The sequence below is a fragment of the Coturnix japonica genome, chromosome 3 (genome assembly GCF_054131305.1).
Source record: "Coturnix japonica strain WE chromosome 3, WE-NBRP24, whole genome shotgun sequence".
Classification (NCBI taxonomy): Eukaryota; Metazoa; Chordata; class Aves; order Galliformes; family Phasianidae; genus Coturnix; species Coturnix japonica.
This window is the reverse complement of record NC_140665.1, coordinates 46,353,056-46,362,818: the sequence shown is the minus strand read 5'-3', so window position 1 is coordinate 46,362,818 and position 9,763 is coordinate 46,353,056. Positions and strand designations below refer to the sequence as shown.

The window sequence follows — 9,763 nt, the reverse complement described above, 5'->3', positions numbered from 1 at the left end:
GAGAAAATAATACAGAATTTATATTGAACCAACAATATGAAATATTGCAATAAATACATTAAAATGGATAATATTATTACTATAACAGGATATTAACTATTAGACAGTAACTAATCTATCATTAAGTAACTCAGCAATAACCAGCAGTTTGTTTAATAGTGCTCTACTCAGCTGATCTCCATCTTCCTAGTTGGTTGCACGTAATGCTATAATGCAACAAAAAGCACAGCAATAATAATACAATAACCAAGTCCTAGGCTGAAGCAAGTTAGGATATGCTCAAATGCAGCACCTGCAGTCACAGAAACAAAGGAGAGAGGAAGTCAAAAATCTGCTTACCCTTATACACCTCAGATAGGCAGAACTCTCCAGCATGATACCTTTGTCTCCTCAGCCAGCCCTTAAATGAGGTCTTGGATGGATCCTGGCTCCACCCCTTCTGGTCACTCAGGTACATTGCATGCACCTGAGCTCCTCTCAGTTGGCCCTGCTTTCTTACCAGGTGTTCAATCACTGCTTCAGGCTGTGACTTAGCATTTCTGCTACAGTCGTGAGATGTGTGAATCCTCAAGGTTTGTAGATTAATGTGTGACAGAACACTCATTCCTTTTTATGTGAAAGCATATTTAGTATTTTAATCAAAATCAGCAGAAGATGTTAAATAAGACCCTCTCATGGCACAGCTAAGTTGCTTATTTCTGTTTTTCCTTTAAGTACAGACATTAAATTCTGTACCTCGTGCTGAGTTCCACTATACTATCAGTAAAGTCAGCTGAAGTGCTTTCTCCATTAGTGTTGGCATTAGCTGTGACAGATCTTTCCCCTGCTGCCCATGCCTGTTCTGATGGCTGTTTCAACACTGACTCATGACTGAAAGGAGATTAAGACTTTGTTTTGACAGGTTATAATCCTCTGCCTGCAATGGGAATGCCTGCTGCCTACAGAGCAAAGCTGTGCTCCGATATCTCTCAACCAGCAGTCTGTGCCCAAGGAGGCATGATGGCCCCATCTGATGTAATTCAGTTTGTTCTGATTAGAAAATACACACATATCTAATTGAGGCAAGGGAATTATTTTATTGGACTAATAATGCACTTGGAAAACCTGTGCTGGCACTTATTAAATAAGCGCTTGGTCACATACATAACTGGGTTCACTTCATCACGCAGGATGAAGGTTGGAAACTGCATCCTGCAAAGTGGTTGGAGATTTTCTTGGTTGCTGAGCAGGCAGCATTTCTCACATTCTTTCCAGACTGTCCTTACGTTTCACAACTATCTTCTCTCTCCTTCTGAAGCTGGCTTTGTATTCTGACACAAATGCTAAGAGCAGCACCTCTTCTACCAAGCTTTACAGAGAGCTTTTAGTATGCACAACAGTATGTTGTATTTGTAAAATAAAAATTAAAAAATTAAAAAAATAGCAACCTTAACTAAAATGTAGCAGTAGTTACACAAAACGTGCTGCCTTTGTATTTTCTGTGCTTAGTTTCTTGCCATCTGCTTTGCACACAGAACTCATGCTTTTGGGGCAGCTTCCAGGATTCTGGCATTTCTATTGCGGATGCCATGCTTCTTCCCTGATACAATGCCAAGGTTTTCTTTAATTTGAAAAACAGCATACATAGGTTATACGCTGGCTGACAAAACTGACATGGTATAAATGAAAAATACTGATTTCCATAGGAACCTGCCTAAAATGTATGCTAGTTTGCATCATATCAAGTTGGCAGTTGTTAATTTCCAGTTCACACTTAACTGTCATTAGCTGTCATGCTGAGGTGATGTACCCATCCAATTTAGAAAAATGAAGTTCACCTGCAGTCTGGTGCCACACTGTGGGTCCCTCCTTTCTTAAAGACACTTTCCAACCATGAGGCTGGTGGTAAAATCAAATGCAAAGCATTTGAGCAGCATGAAGCCTTAGGATCAGAAGGCAAATGAGAAAAACATTTTCATTTCAATGTGATGTATCTTTAGGGGAGGATGGGTCTAGATGGGCCCATCATCCATAACTGTTTGAAGCCAAACTAAGTCCACACTGTCCTTTAAGTACAACCACCCCAAACCTCACAGCCTTTGGCTGCATATTCTCACTTCCACTAGTGGGAATATGGAGCACTCCTGCAGCTGCACAGTTATCCACACTGGAGACCTGATCCATCATAACGCATCCAAGGAAGGAACAGAGAGAAGGATATGACCCCAGTACAGCCAGCCTGGCTGCATGAATAACCAGCATGTCGTAAAGTAGAAATATTTGGACAAGGGAAAGAAGGTAAGATAGTCCATTGTGGAAACAACCATTGCTTAAGTCAAATTAAACTGATGGCTAATTCGTGTACATAGCTAGATGAGTGTGGGCACCCCTTGTGCTTTCAGAGCATAGTGCTGGATCTCACCAAAATGCAGTTATAGATCAGACTGTGATGTATCATTAGCCAGCACAAAATCAGTTCCAGTGCTCACACATGAGACTCACTATGAAATTCATAAAAGCAATGAGACTCTTAGATGGTTTGCCCCAAGTGGAGCATCTCCCTTTGTGACTACTCAAAGAAAAGGACAAGCACAGAGCAGGTGCCACCCTGCAGTCTTCCCTCATCCCCAATCCTGTGATTCCACAAGAGGAAAATTTTTGCCAAGGTAGTCTAAGACAATTTCAAAACTCAAATGCATCCAAACATATCAACATGCATCTCAACCAAAGAAAGCCTCAAAACCATCTATCTGTTCTTCAGATTGCTACAGCTTTGTCCCGCTGTTTCACTGGAGACATCCCATGTATTGGCTTCACCAACAGTGAGCACCATGTAATGAAAACATCTACCTAGTTCAAGAACCAGGAAAATCCTTTAAATCATTTTGCTACATTCTCCCAGACATTTAGAAAGAACTGAAAATTATAACTCAGACTGCAGTTTAGGTAGATATAAGTTAGCAGCTTTGATCCTCACTGGGAAGTTCATCGTAACTTCTCCATTTGCAGCAGCATGGTCTCTCGGTGGGGCCTCCAGTCATTCAGACCACAATGTTTAACAACCAGCAGAAACAGATGTTTGGATTTTCATAACATTTCTTCATCTTTCCATATCAAATTTAGGAGCAAATTCAGATGTTACAGCCCGCTAGGTCCTTCTCTCTGTGCCAGAGGAATGTAGCATATCTTTTTCAATGGGTGTTTTGAGATTCCTTTCTCCACTTACTGATTTCAGAGCCATCACATATATACAGGGACTTTCTTATATTTGGAGGGCACAAGAAATCAGTCAGAGCATGAGAGTACAAAATCTTTATGGTTCATCAATATTTCAGGCCCCATCAACAAGGCATTCAATTTTGTTCCAAAAGGAAATGGAAACTGTGCCCCTTTTGTGGATTAGGAGAAGAGCCAGCCCTGCCCAGAGACTTACCCTCTCTGCAAAAGTTTAGTTTTCTAAAATGAAGCTCCCTCTCCACACTTTCTGTGCAACTGTTTCCTTTGCAAGTCAATTCTGCCAGTCCACTGTGGACTGGATCGACTAATAGAATCAGCATCGTGAGTCTGAAAAGAATTTCCAAAACGTGTACGTGCCTGCTCGGCTCACAGTGTTCCTCTTGGAGGGAGAGTTACTGTGCTCAGACAAACACGTTGCGCACCAGTTAGTCAGGTACCCTGTTGATTACATGTAGCTCTTTAAAGGAACGCCATGCCCTTTTTTGAGTAGTTTTGACTTGTTTTTATGGACTTTTTTTGGCAGCTTACTCTTTCTACCATTATTTTCTTTCACCAACTGTAGTGTTATTTTCAAGAGTCTTAGAAAATTAGAAATGGATGTTTTGATTTTTTTCTTCCTGTTCAATAATTATTCACTTCCCTCTCTATTTTTGCTTCCCTCCCATTCCACTGCAATTCATGTTCAGCATCACAGAAGTGAATCTTGCTATTACTGAAAGCATGTTTCAGAACTACAGTTTCCTGAGATTAAAACAAGGAGTAACCCACAAAGAAATGGAAGTCTGATTTTCACATTCTGTTGGACAAGACAACATGATGAGTCAAACATGTAGTTAGGGGATAGCTCAGATGGTAACCACAGCCTTCAGGGAGTGGCTGTGTGAACTCAGACTGCACACTAAAGCCCAGGGAAGGATGAGCCTGGAGGAAATGATGAGCCACTGACAGGCAGGGAGGACACAACATGTGCATCCCCACTGGATCTGTTTTACTGAAGCGGGCAGGGGTGGGCTCTGCTCCTCACTTTCTCTGTTCTTAGTGACTTCTTTTGCCTGCAGCTGCACTGACAGCCTGGCATCCTCTGGTGCCTGGGAAGCTGAGGGTGTTGAAAAGCCTTCTGCCCTTTTCTGCCCTCCTTGGTTAAATGGGGATGCTGAATCTCAGGCAGGCTGCCAGAATAGGAGGCGGGCTTGGAAAGGCAGATTAGAGCTTTGCTTTTTAACATTATCCCAGGAAAAAAAAAAAAAAAAAAAGGAAAAAAAAACCCAAGCTGTTTTCTTTACTCTGGAGCAAATAATGGGCATGTGTTAAATTTGCAGGAGAGATTGGGCAACTGGGCTTGGCAGTTTTACTGCAAGAAAAACTTAGTGAGGTGAAGCACTAAACTCTGCCTCTGCTTCTCTCCAAACATCCTTTCATGCGACGTTCATTTATTTTATCCTAAAGCTGCAGGATGCTAGCGACACATTGTATCTTGGGTTTGTGTTTTTTTTTAACCTCAGGAGACTTCACCCATGGGAACTAATGAAAGGTATAAAAAACATCATTTTTTATGCAAAAAAGACAAGTTGCATGTTGGACTGGATGCTTTTCATTTTAAACTCTTCCACCCTAGATTGTCCTTGTTTTCTGTGAACCCCGAGGGCCAAAAAGCACTCCTTGGAGTAAGCAGTATACAAGTGATGTATAAGTTGGGATTTGGGAAGAGATAGCATTTAGCCCAGAATATCACAGGACAAGAGTAGCAGGAAGATGCTGCAGGACAGCTGGGACTGCTGTTGGACACAGCTTCTCAAAGGCCAGACAGGGAGTGGATTGAGCCTATTCTTCTCTCAGTTGCAATAGTTCTGGGGAGAACATTGGTGGATCAAGGCAATTAAAGGAGAAAGTCTCACTAGGGAACACAGAATGTGTTTTATGTGACATATGTTACGTGACATATGCAGCTACCTACACAGATTGAGGATTTGAGGGTTAACTCCACACCCTAAAATTCCCCAATAATGACATTAAGTATCATACACAGATAAAATCAGTTGTGCTGCATCATTATTTCCATCTGCCCAGGAAAAGAGCAGGGAAGCTGTCAGGGCTAGCATCCACACAATCCAAAAGCTCATTCTCCTTTCTGCATCCCCAGGCTCATCATGCACACACCTTCCCAATGGTTTAGAATTGGCTTGATTTGATCTTGACAAAAGAAAACTAAGCACAAAAACACTGAAGGTATTGTAGAGAACATCTCTCTGAATCACATTTAGCTTCCAGTCACGCCAAGAGATTATCTCCAGTTAAATCCATCCTTAGCTGAAAGGAAATATGGAGCTAATTCAGCTCAGTGTATTTCAGATATCTGCAGAGCAGTAGCTACAATCAGCCACTCTTTTTAAACTCCTTCATTCCCAGGATATCTTAGGAAGATAAACTGGATGACAGCCCTCAAAACTTCATCTTCCATGTGCTGTTTCATATAGGACATACTTTTTTCAGAGGTCTCTCATCTATCACAGTTTTATATTGTCTAAACATTGCTACATTGGGCTCAACTGCCCATTCCATTGTTCTCATGATTTGTTCAAGTAGATCACATAGAGATGGAAAATTGCCCGATGATTATTGCATAACAGCTGTATATAGAGGAGTTCAGCTGACAGTAGTTACAATTAAATTATGATTAAGCTAAACTCACATAGTTGTGATGAAATTGAGATTAAAATAAATTCACATTCAGATGTCAAGTCAAATCAAATCCTAAGTGTAAAATCATTTTAACACCATGGAATTCATTGAATTCCTGCCTGTTTTCATCAGCTGAGGCACTGACTACAACAGGGCTCTTCTGAGCAATTTTCTCCTCTCTATACCTAACAAATGAGCTTTCCCAAGCGCCTTGAAAAGTTTCTGTCCATTCATTTAAGCAGAGGTCCTCTTCGGTGTTTTCTGTAGCTTGAGCAGGAAGCAGGACTCCCACACCAATTCCTGCTGAATCAGGGCTCAGTGCATCCACTACCAATCACTTTTCTCACAAGAGTTCTTAAAATAGCAGCTTTAGACCAGCCTTGCTCACTGGGGAATCTGTCAGCAAATTTCATGTTTCTAATATTACAAAGACCAATTTTAGGATCAGAAATATATATATACACACACACATTTATATATATATATATATATACACACACCCTAGTAGTGATAAAGCTCAGAGCATCTTAAAAGAATCCAGGTGGAGATGGTTCAGCACTGCAAATACTTTCACAACGAAGTGCCAAAATTTCAGTATGAATTCACTCTAATATATTCATATCATCTTGAGTTGGTTTTTCACAAACATTTGGGCAAATGAAATCTTGAATGACAACAGCGTTTACACTACATTGCTTATGAATCTGCATAGGCTTCATAATATTCATAGTATTCATAGTAAATGGGTTTTTCATTAGCACTAGCAGTCTTGCTAGAAACACTTGCACACTCCTGAGTTTAGGAGAGCAGGTAGGCATCTGCTGAGATCCGTCCTTATTCTGGTCAGTATAGAAATGTGTGCTTACCTCCCAAAGACTTCCTGCAGGTGCAGTTCTAAATTCATCTATTGCCATGTAGACCCCAGAAGTGAAGCTGCGAGGAGATTCAGGTAGATGGAGGCTGGGAACCATATGACTTACCGACTACTGAGCTTGAATAGCTGACACCTTGCTGTTATTCAGAAACTTAAAAAAAAAAAAAAAAAAAAAAAGAGCAAGTGGTTGCAAATTTTCTAATAATACATCTTGAGAGAAATCACAGCTGCTTGTGGATGTCCTATAATTAAGGAACATCAATTAGTAATTTCTGTCAAACATCACTTTAAAATCAGACAAGTCTAGCACTTGTGTTTGGTTGCTTGTTTCTTTTCATGTGATTAAGTTATTCCAAAGCAGAATACAGAAACCCTGGTTAATAATAGTAGACAAAGGAGTTCTGACATGTTCTTAAAGAGAGAATTGGAGAAAATTTCTCAAAAATCCATGAGCTTTCTTTACTAGTACAAAGCTAGGTAACTCCTAGTGCTTTGGCTAGTTACTCAGTCAACACAGAATCATGGAATGGCTTGGCTTGGAAGGCACCTTAAAACCCATTCAGTTCCAACATCCTGCAATAGGCAAGGCTTCCACCCACCAGATCAGGCTGCCCACCTTCAGGGACAGAGACTCCACCACCTCCCTGGGCAGCCCATTCTAGTGCCTGACCACTCTTTCAGAGAAGAAATTTTTCCTAATATCCAACCTGAACATCTCTAGAGATAGGACATCCACAGCTTTTTTGGAATTTAAGTTATCAAAGGGAAAAGTCTGATTTAAATGCATGTGCTCACCTCCTGAAATACTTCTATGGGCTCCATAGTCCTATTTCAATCATGTTCTGGAAGGGTGTCTCAGAGACCCTCCCCATGCAGCACAACTCCAAGTGTCATGATGGTGCTGCTGAACAGGTATCATCCACTTTCTTCTGTGAGGGCAGAAAGAAAGCAGCAAGTGTCTGAAGAAAGTGACCGATTTCAGTCAGGAACTGAAGTAAAAATAGAATTAGGTTCTAATAACTTGTCATTTCTGTGAACTTAGAGGGCTGAGAAATGCCTCGCAGATATGCCATTATGAAATATGATTCATGGTTCTTCATGGATGTGTCCCTCTGGGTCCAAATGCAGCTCTGCATAGATTGTTTCACATTTGGTTGACTTTGAGCAAACCTATAAGTCAGTGTAAGCAATACAGAGCATGAAGAATGTTAGAATCCTTATCATCCCCCCTCTTTTTTCAGGCTATCAGGGAGGAAGATGATAAAGAGTAGGGTGATTTGCATTTATAGGCATGCATATGGTGTAATTCTGTGTTCCTACCTTAAAGACAGGCATCAGGACACAGACTTAAATGTCTTAATTTTGGAGTACTGCTAATAAACGAGCATGAATTATTTTTAAAGCACGATAGTAATTGAGAACCTAAACACTGTGTGATGTTAGAAAACAAACAGCCTGTCCTTGGCCATAAAAAATAACTTCTCTTACCCATATGCTTGTTGAAAGAAAACAGAATTTATAGTCCCTAGGTACTGCTTTGAAAAATTGATGTCAGTAGAGGTGGAGGCCTGAAGATAGGAAGGATTCAGAAGAAGAGAAAAAACAACAAACAGCCTAAGGTTTCTAGATGGAATCTGAATGTACCGCTGGTAATCAAAAGAGCTGTTAGCTGGTGCTGCTGACTCGTGCTGTTCCTGCTGCATCTGCCACCATATTATTGCTATTTTGCCTCAAGCATTGCTGTGGAGCTCACTTTAGCTAATGATCATGCAACTAACAGTCTGTCAGCCTTAATATCTCTGGGAAACAAAATGGAATTTGTCCCTACATTATTAGCCATGCTTTCTAAGCACACCTCCTTTGGCCATATGTATTGAACGTTACATTTGATGGCTGCTGTACTACACGTCTACTGGTTCTGTGCAATAAAGGCAAACATTATTGCCCAGCAGTTAGAAGTCTGCACAAACTTCTTTGGCATAACCTTAAAATACAAAACCATTTAGATCATTGCTCAGATCTGGGATATGAAAGAAATTGGGAGCAGCGAGTTAGCAGTCTGGCAGTCAGTAAATATCCCAATTTATTGTAAGACTCCATTTTTGCCTGAGGTCACCTGCCTACGTGTATGGTAATCATAATGAGATGTAACACAAGGACAATGAAAGCCTCCATTCTGAACAGATAAAAAGATCTGATCACTCAAAGATGACTCAAAAGGGAGTACAATGAGCAGGGGGTGAATCAGATGGGATTCCAGATCTGCAATCTCTTTAAACGCAGGGAGGGATTACTCTCTTCAGCAGTATCCATCCAAACCATCACTGTGTCCTAAGCACAGATGAGTAACAGATTGTGCTGAGCAAAAATCTGGCTGCCTGTTGGTGTCCAGAACATGCTGAGAGGGCTCAGAGAATCACTTAAGTCCTCCCTAGTCTAAGGCATGTGATGCTATGCTGCTATGCTGACCCGCTTCTTTTGAGTTGATTTGCAAACTATGAGGAAGGCATGAGTGATGGGAATGGGGGAAAGCAAGCAGTGGATTCCTTTCAGTCAAACTACTGCTGTGTGGTGACAGAAACAGGAATCTGCCCTCCTGACTTGGACTCAGGAAAGACTGAGAGCTGGCTTGGCCCCTTAGCACACATCCAAATAATGGATTTGGTTTTTTGGAGAAGTTACCTCAAGCTAGATCTTAGTTTTCATGTATTTCATAAGAACTGGAATTAGAAAAATATTTAAATGTAATGAAGGATCTGACAGAGGACTGTGGTGAACCTACCCAAGAACTATCCTATCTGTACTCCCACTTGTATTAACTTCATAGGGAACTGAAGTGTAATACACTGTGGCCTTCTATTCACTGAAAAGGTCCTTTAATTTAAGCCACATATTAGGTCACATGTGTTGCCTGGAGGTAAAAACATTCAGTTTCTATATGTGATAAATGTCAGAATAGCAAGGGCACGTGCCCCAACCCCATTCCAACCAGCG

General features: G+C 40.9%; 1 long non-coding RNA gene across 1 annotated transcript; it reads right to left on the bottom strand.

Annotated features, from left to right (window-relative positions):
- Window positions 1–6,539: 6,539 nt before the first annotated feature.
- Window positions 6,540–9,560, bottom strand: LOC107311539 (uncharacterized). The gene is made up of 2 exons (XR_001554130.3): window positions 7,565–9,560; window positions 6,540–6,920 (listed from the first exon to the last, which is right to left on the bottom strand). It is a non-coding gene; the product is annotated as an uncharacterized LOC107311539 (long non-coding RNA).
- Between the last annotated feature and the right edge of the window lie 203 nt (window positions 9,561–9,763).